Source organism: Pseudophryne corroboree, chromosome 9 (genome assembly GCF_028390025.1).
Source record: "Pseudophryne corroboree isolate aPseCor3 chromosome 9, aPseCor3.hap2, whole genome shotgun sequence".
Classification (NCBI taxonomy): Eukaryota; Metazoa; Chordata; class Amphibia; order Anura; family Myobatrachidae; genus Pseudophryne; species Pseudophryne corroboree.
In genome coordinates this window covers 40,908,768-40,921,394 of record NC_086452.1, presented here as the reverse complement: position 1 = coordinate 40,921,394, position 12,627 = coordinate 40,908,768, and the positions used below count along the sequence as shown (strand labels likewise).

General features: G+C 49.0%; 1 protein-coding gene across 1 annotated transcript in view; it reads right to left on the bottom strand.

The window, feature by feature from the left end:
- The window catches only part of TM2D1 (TM2 domain containing 1), a 101,191-nt gene that overhangs the window by 24,639 nt on the left and 63,925 nt on the right, over positions 1-12,627 (bottom strand). The gene's annotated exons all lie outside the window — the stretch shown is intronic.

Below are 12,627 nucleotides of genomic sequence, written 5' to 3'. Positions count from 1 at the left end.
CCATTGGGTTCACGCTGACGACATTCTGACTGCCAGGACAACCGGTATTGAAACGAGTTTTATGGTAAGAACTTACCTTTGTTAAAACTCTTTCTGTGAGGTACACTGGGCTCCACAAGGATAGACATTGGGGTGTAGAGTAGGATCTTGATCCGAAGCACCAACAGGCTCAAAGGCTTTGACCTTCTTCCCACGATGCATAGCGCTGCCTCCTATATCACCCCGCCTCCGTGCACAGGAGCTCAGTTATGTTAACCAGCCCAATGCAGTAGCAAGTAAAAGAGACGACAACTGCAAGTTGCCACAAACACCACACTCTCCCGACAGGAGAAAGTGTCAGCGGCTATAGCCACACCAACCCAAAGAAGCTAAGTGCGTCAGGGTGGGCGCCTTGTGGAGCCCAGTGTAAATCGCAGAAAGAGTTTTAACAAAGGTAAGTTCTTACCATAAAACTCGTTTTCTGCTGCGGGGTACACTGGGCTCCACAAGGATAGACATTGGGGATGTCCTAAAGCAGTTCCTTATGGGAGGGGACGCACTGAAGCGGGCACAAGAACCCGGCGTCCAAAGGAAGCATCCTGGGTAGCGGCAGTATCGAAGGCATAGAACCTTATGAACGTGTTCACGGAGGACCACGTAGCCACCATGCACAATTGTTCAAGGGTCGCACTACGGCGGGCCACCCAAGAAGGCCCAACAGACCAAGTAGAATGGGCCGTAATGTGAGCAGGAGCTGACAGGCCAGCCCTCACATAAGCATGTGCACTCACCATTCTAATCCATCTGGCCCAAAGTCTGCTTGTGAGCAGGCTAGCCCCGTTTGTGAAACCCAAAAAGAATACAGAGAGAATCAGATTTCCTAACAGAAGCAGTTCTCTTCATATAGATACGGAGAGCCCGTACCACATCCAAAGACTGCTCTTTGAGAGACAGATCAGGAGAGACAAAGGCCGGGACCACAATCTCCTGATTAAGGTGGAACGAAGAAACCACCTTAGGCAAATAACCGGGACGAGTCCTAAGAACCGCCCGGTCACAGTGAAATATCAGATATGGGGAACCACAAGACAAGGCACCCAAATCTGACACTCTTCTAGCTGAAGCAATAGCCAGCAGAAACACCACCGTAAGGGAAAGCCACTTAAGATCAGCTGAACCAAGAGGTTCAAACGGAGACTCTTGTAATGCCTCCAAAACCACCGACATGTCCAAAGGAGCCACAGGCGGGACATAGGGAGGTTGGATACGCAACACACCCTGAGTAAAGGTATGCACATCAGATAAGGTCGCAATCTTTCTCTGAAACCACACCGACAAGGCAGATATTTGAACCTTGAGGGAGGCCAGACGCAGGCCTAAGTCCAGGCCTTGCTGAAGAAAGGCCAACAACTTGGCTATACTAAACTTGGAAGCGTCATAATTGTTAGATGCGCACCAAACAAAGTAAGAATGCCAGACCCTATGGTAAATCCGAGCAGAAGCCGGTTTCCGGGCCCGCAACATAGTTTGAATGACCGCCTCAGAAAACCCTTTAGCCCTCAAGACGGAAGCTTCAAGAGCCACGCCGCCAAAGACAGCCGGGCTAGGTCCTGGTAGACACAGGAGCCCTGAACGAGGAGGTCTGGGCATTGTGGAAGTAGAATTGGACGCTCTGCCCTGCAGGTCTGAGAACCAGTGCCGTCTGGGCCACGCTGGAGCTATGAGAAGCAGAATTCCTCTTTCTTGCTTGAACTTCGAATTACCCTGGGCAGGAGAGACAGCGGAGGGAACACGTACAGCAGCCGAAACCTTCACAGCACCGCCAGCGCATCCACGAATGCTGCTTGAGGATCCCTTGCCCTGAAGACCGGAGCCTTGTGATTGTCGAGACGCCATCAGATCTACGCCTGGAAAGCCCCACTTTTCCACTAGGAGTTGAAACACTGCTGGATGGAGGCCCCACTCTCCGGCGTGTACGTCCTGACGACTGAGAAAGTCCGCTTCCCAATTCAGGACTCGCGGAATGAATATTGCCGATATGGCCGGTAGATGGCGTTCCGCCCATTGCAGAATCCGTGAGACTTCCTTCATTGTCAAACGGCTTCGAGTGCCGCCTTGATGATTTATGTAAGCCACTGTGGTGGCGTTGTCCGACTGTACTTGAACAGGACGGTTCTGAATTAAATGCTGGGCCAGGTTCAACGAATTGAAGACCGCCCGCAATTCCAGAATGTTGATCAAGAGGAGATCCATCGGCCCTGAAGGGAGTGTTGCTCGAGCACCGCGCCCCAACCTCTTAGACTGGCATCTGACGTCAACAGGACCCAGTCGGATATCCAGAAGGGACGGCCCCTGCACAATCGTTGGTCCTGGAGCCACCAGTGTAGCGACAGACGGATCTCCGGAGTCAATAAGATCATGTGAGACCTGATCCGGTGAGGCAGGCCGTCCCACTTGGCTAGAATGGTATTGAGCATACTCGACCATGTCGAATGCTGACACCATGAGGCCCAGCACCTGCATCGCCGAATGTATCGACACTTGCAGACGAGAAAGGAAGCAACGAATCCTGTCCTGAAGCTTCAGAACTTTCTCCTGGGACAAGAACAACCACTGGTTGTGAGTGTCCAATAGCGCTCCCAGGTGCACCATGCTCTGAGCAGTGACCAGGGAGGATTTCTTCTAGTTGATGAGCCACCCGTGGGCTTGTAGAAACCGGACAGTCATATCCAGATGACGTAGGAGAAGTTCTGGGGAATTTGCCAGGATCAACAAGTCGTCCAGATACGGCAGTATCCTGACCCCTTGACGGCGGAGTAACACCGTCATCACCGCCACAACTTTGGTGAAGACTCACGGAACCGTAGTTAAACCAAAAGGTAACGCCCAAAACTGGTAATGGAGGTTGCCAATCGCAAACCTCAGGTATTGCTGATGTGACACTGCTATAGGAATATGAAGGTAAGCATCCTGTATGTCCAGGGAGACCATATAATCCCCAGGTTCCAAGTCCAGAACTATAGAGCGAAGGGTTTCCATACGGAACTTGGAAACTTTCACAAACCTGTTCAATGCCTTGAGATTGAGAATGGGCCGAGAGGACCCATTCGGTTTTGGGACTAGAAACAGCGGAGAAAAGTACCCCCGGCCCCTCTGAGCAAGAGGCACCTGTACTACGACTCCTGTATCCAGGAGGGTCTGTACCACCGAATGTAGAGTGTTTGCCTTTGTCTGGTCCAACGTCTGTCAGGCAAAATCGATGAGGGGGATGGTTTTTGAAGGCTATGGCGTAACCTAGAGTGTCGACTTCCCGTACCCAGGCATCTGAAGTGGTCTTCAACCATTCCTGGGTATACCCTAGAAGCCGGCCCCCCACCCTGGGATCCCCCAGGGGGAGGCCCGCCCCGTCATGCGGCAGGCTTATCCGTCTTGGAAGCTGGCTGACGGGCAGCCCAGGCTCTATTGGGCTTCGGCTTACCAGGTTTGGAAGTGCGGGCCTGCTTGTGGTACGCCTGACGTTTTGCTTTACCTGAAGGACGAAAGGGGCGAAAGGTAGTACCTTTAGCCTTCGACACAGAAGGAGAGGTACTTGGCAGACAGGCAGTTTTGGCAGTAGCCAAGTCAGCCACTATCTTAGTCCTCCCCAAACAGAATATCTCCCTTGAAAGGGAGTACCTCCAGGATTTTTCTAGAGTCCAGATCCACAGACCAGGATCTCAGCCACAATATCCGGCGAGCCAGGACGGATGTAGTAGAGGCCTTTGCTGCTAGAATACCGGCATCAGAAGCCGCCTCTTTAATATAGTGAAAAGCTGTGACAATATATGACAAGCATTGTCTAGCATGGTCAGAAGAGATTTCAGCTCCCAACTCTAGGGCCCATGCTTCAATAGCCTCTGCAGCCCATGTTGCTGCAATAGTGGGCCTTTGTGTAGCACCCGTGAAGGTGTAAATCGCTTTCAGACAACCCTTCACACGTTTATCCGTAGGCTCTTTTAGAGATGTGACGGTAGTGACAGGTGGAGCTGAGGAAACCACCATCCTAGCCACATGCGAGTCTACTGGAGGAGGCGTTTCCCAATTTTTAGACAACTCTGGAGCGAGGGGATAGTGAGCCAGCATCTTCTTTTGAGGCACAAACTTCTTTCCCGGGTTCCCGACGTATATACACTAGGTGGTCAGAGTGAGGCAAAACTTGTTTAACCACCTTCTGACGCTTGAACCTATCTGGTTTCTTAGGAGGGACGGATGGCTCGGGATCATCCGTAATCTGTAGAATCAACTTAATAGCCTCCAAAAGATCAGGAACATTCACATGTGAACTACCCTCCCCATCAGCCGTATCTGTGTCAGAATCTGTGGGGTCAGTGTAAGCGCCATCTTCATCAGACGAGGTGTCAGTGACAGCAGTGCATTGTGAGGAGGTAAGAGCTCGCTTAGAGGACCCCTTGGTCTTAGGCGAGCGAGGACTTTTTAGTAGTCAAGGACTGGTTCAATTTCTGCAATTGAGCAGACAAGTTATCTGCCCACGGCGGGTTAGCCGCGGGGACCACATACGGTTGAACCGGCATAGGAGGTCCCATAGGGGGTGTTAGTTTAGTAACTAGCGTATTTAGAAGCGTGGAGAAAGTAGCCCACGGTGGGTTATTATGGACCCCTGTTGCCACAGTCCCACTGGGGGGCAAGGAGCCCGCAGCTGCTATAGTCTCCTCATAGGGATCTGTGGCTTCAGCAACACCGGCAGTGTGTTCAGCCCCAGAACCGTTACCTTCAGAAGCAGACATGATATAACTTGCTATGTCAGGTAACACAGTACAATTGTCAGCAGCACAATACCTCATGCCCAAACCCCTGTGCAGTGTAGTCAGCACAAGCAGAGATACAGGAGAGATATGGTGACTAAAATCACAGAGAAAAATACGTATTAGAGTATATCTTGTGAATATCCTATATTATAAAACCTGACGCACCAGGCCCCCTCAGGTTATAGAATATAGGGATAGCAAGGTGAGTGAGAGACACGCAATGGAAATCACTCAGCAAGCTAATGCACACACATATAGTCTTAGTTATACAATGCAGAGGTTATTACTAACAATAATACTGCACTGGACCAGCTTATATATATATATATATATATATATATATATATATATAGATAGATAGCTCTGTAATCAATATATAACACTGCACAGTAACAACTGGATGTATATCACAGGGTACTTGTACCAGAGAACCCTGACTAAATGCACTCTTTCTTAACTAACACTGTCTAATTGACATGTAGAATACTTAAGTGTCATGTAAAGTCACAGCTCTGACAACCAGGCGGCTTTAGAAAGGAGGATTTGCCCAAGCAGTCCCAGGAACAGTGTAGCTGGGGAAATGGCGCCCAGACACTGACAGGGAGTGAGGGAGAGACAGATATGCAGCTCCAGGGCGGGAACATTTACTGGAAATGGCGCCCTGGGGGAGGGGCTCCAGGTCTAAGCCTTATCCCCTCTGCTGGCAAAACCACCCCGTACTGCGGGCTACTTGTAAAAAGGTTTAGAGAGAAAACCTGACCTGCACCCATGCCCTGGTTATCTAGTGGGATCGCCTGTACTGCCACAGTGTCCACCGCCAGCACGCGTGGCCCGCCTGCCACCGGCAGCGCCGGATCGCGATAAAGTGCGGGTTCCGCGAGCGGGACCCACTTACCTCCTCCCGAAGTGCGGCCACGCGATCCCGGAGAGCCCCAGCCATGTGTGACTGACTTGGAAGAAAACCAGAGCCTCCTGCTGTAGGTACCCGGCAACCAGGGCGCGGGAGTGTACAGCGCCGCTGGGGGGAGAGATGGAGCTGCAGCAGGCAATGTCTACTGACATCCAGCACAATCTGTGCCTCTGCTGCAGCCCTTGTAGTCTTCTTTTTTCCTCAGAAAAAGCTTTTTCTAGAGCTGCTGTGAGCAGCTCTTCCTGTTACATGCTTGCACTGCAAGCACCAACTACAAAACTGAGCTCCTGTGCACGGAGGCGGGGTGATATAGGAGGCGGCGCTATGCATCTTGGGAAGAAGGTCAAAGCTTTTGAGCCTGTTGGTGCTTCGGATCAAGATCCTACTCTACACCCCAATGTCTATCCTTGTGGAGCCCGCAGCAGAAAGGGCAATCATTTAAAAGGCAGAACCAACCTGGTTTTGCTTTTTAAATGATTGCCCCTTTAAAATAACAAAGAAAAAATGCAGATGCACACTCTATAGTACTAAGCACTGCTAATCAGAATAAACTCTGCAATCAAACAGAGCAAAATCGAGGTGCTTGGCATAATTCTTGACCAAAAAATAAAAGGGCCTACCAACCAACGTCCAGGTGACCTCATCTGGTGGGTCTCTAACATTACGGTTCAAGTCCAGGGCATGGGTTTCCCCTCCATACCCATCGGAATCTCACCGCTGCATGCAATGCGCAGGGTACTACATTTACCCCTAGGGTTCTGAGGTGTTTGGCTGGAAGTGGAGAACATATTTGAGGTGTTGAGCAAATGGCAGGATGCTGGAGGAGCACTTGATGCCCGTCACGCATGGTGGAGGAAATGTAATGGGAATGGGGCTGTTTTGGTGCTGGTAAGGTGCGAGACTTACACAGAGTGTATGGAAAAATAGAGGGCTACAACTCTATTTTACAATGTCACGTCATTCCTTGTGGTCAGCAATTCATTGGTGCAAATTTCAGCACATGGCAGGCCAACGATCCTAAGCATAGTTCCAAGAACGGGTTCCCAGTAGAGCTGGCCACCTTCCGACATGACACCCATTTCCTGATTGAATGTATCAGATTGGGGCGTGGGGTTGTATTCGTTGGGAGCTCATGTCATGGTGATTCCTGGGTGCAAACATTCCCTGGTTATCTTCAAAACCGGTCGGCGGAACGCCTGCAAACCTGTTACTGTTGCAAGCCTTGGATTCTTTGACACGTATGATGAACAAAACATTGATACAACATAAAAAATAAGTTACAACGCTGTCAATGTAGTGACACAAGTTTCAGGTCAACTGAACGTTAGTTACCTTAATCAAAAAAAAAAAAAAAAACACACACACACACAAGACATTTCAATTGATTCCAAAGTTTTGCATGTACAGTACATATTTTATTAATTTAAAGATAATACAAGTTCTGTATTAGAACTGCTTGTACATAAATCCCCGGGCACTAGCGGAGAATAGGTCCACATTAGCAAAAATGTTTCCTTGGTGGGAGAGAAATGGCTTTTATTCTAATTTCCCTACTAAAAAAATAAAATAAAAAAATCTACCAATACATATTATAAAAATATATGTAATACCGGATTGGCTGTGGTTATAATTCAGGATTTGGAAGGTGTGATCTCACAGCTTGTTAACAGAGAGCTGGGCGCCAGGGAGGAAAGAGTATTTACTTAAGACTTCCATGTCCTTGAACGACCTTCTCCTCAGCAGGGTGTAGTGACATCATAACCCCAGGAATATGTGACCCTGTACTGAGGAATAGCAGCCTGATCCAACAGTGATATCACCTCATCACTGAAGGCAGAACATTTCCAGCAAAATCATTATTAAATTCTATCGCTTTCTAAACAAAAAACTTTCAGATACAACACCGGACGACGTAAAGGTTAAACATGGTTAATGTTTGTTATGCGAAGGATTTTTAACTTGTGCGTTCTGAAAGCATTTTAGCAAGTAGATGAGATTATTCAGACTAATCCACGTGTAAGGCTTAGAAGGAGAGTTATACTCGGAGCATAACATTGCCAAAATCATCAGCGAGAAGTTTAATCCACATTATCATGCAAGCACGGAACTGGCACAGCAGAAGGCAGGTGCATAATGTTATAGGGAATGCTCACGTATCATTTTATTTTATTTTAAGTCTCATGTATTAACATTCTCATTAGTAATAATAGTACTACTACAAACCTAGCACAATTCTGGATTCTCAAAACCATTTAGAGGGGAATGCAATTAGCAGCGATAAAGCAGCAATTTGACGCAATCTGACTTTTTGTGGACATCTAAAAAAAAAAACTATCGCCGGTTTGCGTGGTCCAGCGATTCAACCGAACCTACTTCAAATTCGCGAATACGACATTCGTTCGATAATTCGTCAAAACCAGAGAAAAAAAAAAAAGTGTAGGAGAAAATGAGGAAATCTGCCTGTACCGCAAACAAAGCCAAACTACAACAGGGAAACAGTATAGAAGTCTATTAGTGGTCATTATATAAAGAGTTGGGGTACTTAACTTGGGTCAAATGGCTGTTATATGCATTTTTCATAAAAAGTGGACAGAGTGTTTTTCAGCAAAATAAGTACTCAAATTAAATTGGAGGTACATACAAGTGGATATAAGTATATATTTGGGTCATTTTAAGTCACTTTAAAAAAACAACAACAATAAAGCTTAAAAAAATAAATAAATGATTACTCCCACCAGCGAGCCTAAAAACACTTGTCCCACTCAAAGCACCCCAATATACCTGTCCCATACCTTGTACAGAAATTTTTAACCCCAAAAATGACATGTTATTATTGGCCAATTAGAAATAATTAAAAACATCTAATACTCCTTTCAGACATACGACCTGGGATTTTCTCTTCAGCAAAAACCCGGGTTTTTGTTCGAGACCCCTTTTCACACAACTCCACAGACCCGGGAAATTCCAGGGTTGGTCCCTTTCAGACATAAGCTGCTGGGGCTATAAATAGACTGGGTATGGTTCCCATAATGCATTGCTGGATTCATGGCTGACAAGCACACTTCTGGCACAGTTCTCTGCACAGCTCTGTGTTCCTCTCATGTGTGGCGTCTGTCCCTCTACGGCTACTGCTGATGATGTCGTCAGCAGGCGGCCCTTCCTGGCCAATTAAAACGGTTTACATGCGGCCAGAGAGCAAATTCCCAGGTCGCATCATTCAGACTTAACCCGGGTCGCCAATCCGGGAAGAAAGACCCGGTAAAAACCCAAGTCGGGTTGGTGCCTTTAGACATACCAAAATCCCGGGTTGATGCGCGTTCATGTGCAAAATCCCGGGATTTTGGAGGATGTCTGAAAGGGGTATAAGTGCCTATTTAGTCATTCAGGGGGGTGTCCAAATGTTCTGAACCAAATTATGACACTTGTAACTTAAAAAGAGGATTTATGTCTTACCTCGGTAAATCGTTTTATTTGAGTCTATAGGGGGCACAGGAGGAGGCTTAACGATGGGTACAGGCTGGGCTGGGAACAGGCTGGCACCAAAAGGGTTACTTAAAAGTACCCAACAGGCCTCGACTCCCTTGTCCTCTATACCCCGCCCCCACCAGTTTTAGTAGCAAGCCCAAGGCAGGAGCAATAAGATGAACACCACACACAGAGAGACACTGCGAAGATGGTTGGCCACACACCGCCCACACAGGAACTCAGATCCGCAGGACAAGTGCGTCAGGGAGAGCGTCCTGCGCCACCTATGGACTCAAAGAAAAGGATTTACCAAGGTAAGACATAAATCATCTTTTCTTTTTCATCTACTAGGGGGCACAGGAGAAGGCTTAACGCTGGGACATCCTAAAGCTGTCCCCCAAAGGGCGGGGACGTTCCTGGACTGCGCTCAGGACCCTACGCCCGAAGGCAGTGTCACTTGACTCAAAGGTGTCGAACGCATAGAACTTTATGAAGGTCTGGGCAGTGGACTTTGTAGCAGCTTTACAAAGCTGCTCGGCCAAAGCCCCACGAGAGGCCGCCCAGGAAGCACCCACAGCACGCGTGGAATGCACTTTGACCCCCAAAGGTGGGGGAAGGTTCGCCGCCGTATAGGCGTGTTGAATGGTCAACCGAAGCCATCTGGCCAAGGTCTGTTTGGACGCTGGCCTCCCGTTTGTGTGAATTCAGTACCACAAACAGGGAGTCCGTGCTGAATATATCCTCGTTTCATTTCCACATAAACGCGAAGAGCGCGGACAACATCTAAGGAAGCCTCCTCAGGATGAGGCGCTGGTAAGGCCGGCACCACGATTTCTTGATTCAGATGGAATCGAGACACTACTTTAGGAAGAAAACCTGGCCGAGTGCGAAGGACCACCCTGTCTAAGATCAGAAACTCTATGCACCGAAAATATAGCAACAAGGAACAAGGTCTTCAACGTAGGTCAGCTGAGTCCACGGAGCTACTGGAGGTACAAATGGCGTCTGCACATGAAGCACTCCCTGAAGGAAAGTCTTGACATCTGGAATGCTCGCAAGTTGTTTTTGAAAGTGCACCAAGAACGCCGAGACCTCGACCTTCAAGGACGACAACCGGAGTCCCAGATCTAAACCTAACTGGAGAAAGGCCAAAAGTCGAGGCAATCTAAAGGACCGCGGGCTGAAGGGGCGAGTCATGCACCAGGAAAAGTATGCTTTCCAGATACGGTGATAGACCCTGGAAGACGATGCTTTCCTGGCATTAAGCATTGTTTTGATGAACGGCCTAGAAAACCCCTTTTGTCTCAGGATGGATGACTCAATAGACACGCCGTCAAAGTGAGGCGTATGGGGTCTGGATGTACACAGGGTCCCTGGGACAGAAGGTCCGGGCGTACTGGGAGATGCCACAGGGTGTCTATGGACAGATTGAGAAGATCCGCATACAACGGGTGACGTGGCCAATCTGGAACCACCAGGATCATCATGCCTCCCTGTTGCTTCAATTTTCTCCGGAGTCCGAGAATCCTGGAAATCGGAGGAAAGGCATACACCAGGGGAAACGACCAATGGGCTGTTAGGGCGTCCATCAGGAACGCTTGAGGATCTCTCGTGCGAGAGCCGAACCGGCAGATCTGCCTGTTGTGGTGGGATGCCATGAGATCTATGTCCGGCAACACCCACCGAGACACCAACTGGTCGAACACTTCCGGGTGGAGTTTCCACTCACCCGAGTTAACGGCTTGACGACTCAGGAAGTCTGCTTCCCAGTTGAGTACCCCTGGAATGAACACCGCTGACAGTACCGGAAGATGAGGTTGGGCCCACAGGAAGATCTTGGATATGTCGTGCATGGCCCTAAATGAAGGATTGTCTGCGAGGGCATCAAGGAAGATTTTTTCCAGTTGATGAATGAACGTGTTCCGAGAGCGTCTCCGGGGACTGACCCAGAAGCAGGAGGTCGTCCAAGTAGGGTAGTGTCCGTATTCCGGTGCATCTGATCTGAGATGGGCAGCAATCACTGCCATAACCTTTGTGAAGACTCGTGGAGCCGTGGATAGGCCGAAAGGTAAGGCTCGAAATTGGTAATGACGGTCCTTGATTGCAAACTGGAGATACCGTTGGTGACACGGTCGGTTTGGAATATGTAAATATGCATCCTGGATATCCAGGGATGCCATATAATCCCCAGGTTCCAGAGCCAACATTCTAGTTCTGAGAGATTCCATGCGGAATTTGGGGAGCCGCAGGTAAACATTCAACTTCTTGAGGTGGAGTATGGATCGATATGAAGCGCCCAGCTTCTGAACCAAAAAGAGCGAAGTGTAAAAACCGTGTCCCCATTGTTCCGTTGGTACTGGAACGATGACTTTGGCGACGAGAAGGGAGCAGACTGATTGTTGTAGCGCTGCTGCCTCTCCGGAATCCCCTGGGAGCCCCGTTGTGAAGAATCGTCTTGGAGGGCAGCGCCAAAACGTCAGGGCATATCCATGAGTGACAAGTTCCCTGACCCAGGCGTCCTTCGTGATGTCCAACCATCGTGGGGCAAAGGACAGGAGTCGGCCCCCCATCCTGGGATCCCCCAGGGGAAGGCGCGCCCCGTCAAGCCGCAGGCTTGTCAGCAGGTTTGGTGGTTGGGCGTCTGGTAGCCCAGGGCAGTTTTGTGCAAGATTTGGAACCTTTCAGCGGGGCCTGGTAACTTGAGGAGGCCTGGCCCTTAGCCCTTCTTTGAAAACGAAAGGGGCGAAAGGAAGGTTTCGGCTTACGGGCCGCTGCTGACGGAAGGAAGGCGGTTTTAGCGGTCGCCAATGAGGTTACAATGTAATTTAATTCCTTGCCGAACAAGGTATCACCTGCGAAAGGTAATGTTTCCAGAGCTTTCTTGGAGGATGCGTCCGCTCTCCAAGTACGGAGCCATAATGAGCGTCTGGCCGCAACCGTTGAAGCCGCAACCTTAGACGTTAGGATAGCTGTATACAGGGCAGCTTCACCAAGGTAGGTAATGGCCTTCTGAATATTCCCCACCAAGACCAACAACTGTTTTCTACTAACAGTAGTCGACAGACCCTGGTGTAGTTGCTCCATCCAACAATTGCACCTGCATGTGTGTAATCTGTTTTGAGTAACGCGTCTAACTTACGATCAGTTGGATCTTTGAGAGAAGAGGTATCCGGAATTGGCAGAACTGATTAACGTACCAGGCGTGCCACATGTGCGTCCACTGGTGGGGGGGTTCTCCCACTTGGACCTGTCCTTAGATGGAAATGGGTAGAATGAATGATATCGTTTGAAGAGCTGAAATCGTTTATCTGGTCTGGCCCAAGCTCCTTCCAACATATCGTCCAATTGTGCTGAGTAGGGAAATTGTGTGGAATCTTTCTTTGTTTTTTTTGAAAACCGGAGTCTTAGATGTGGGAGCCGGATCCTCATGTTCAATATCCAGGACCAGACGTACCTGCTTGACCAGGA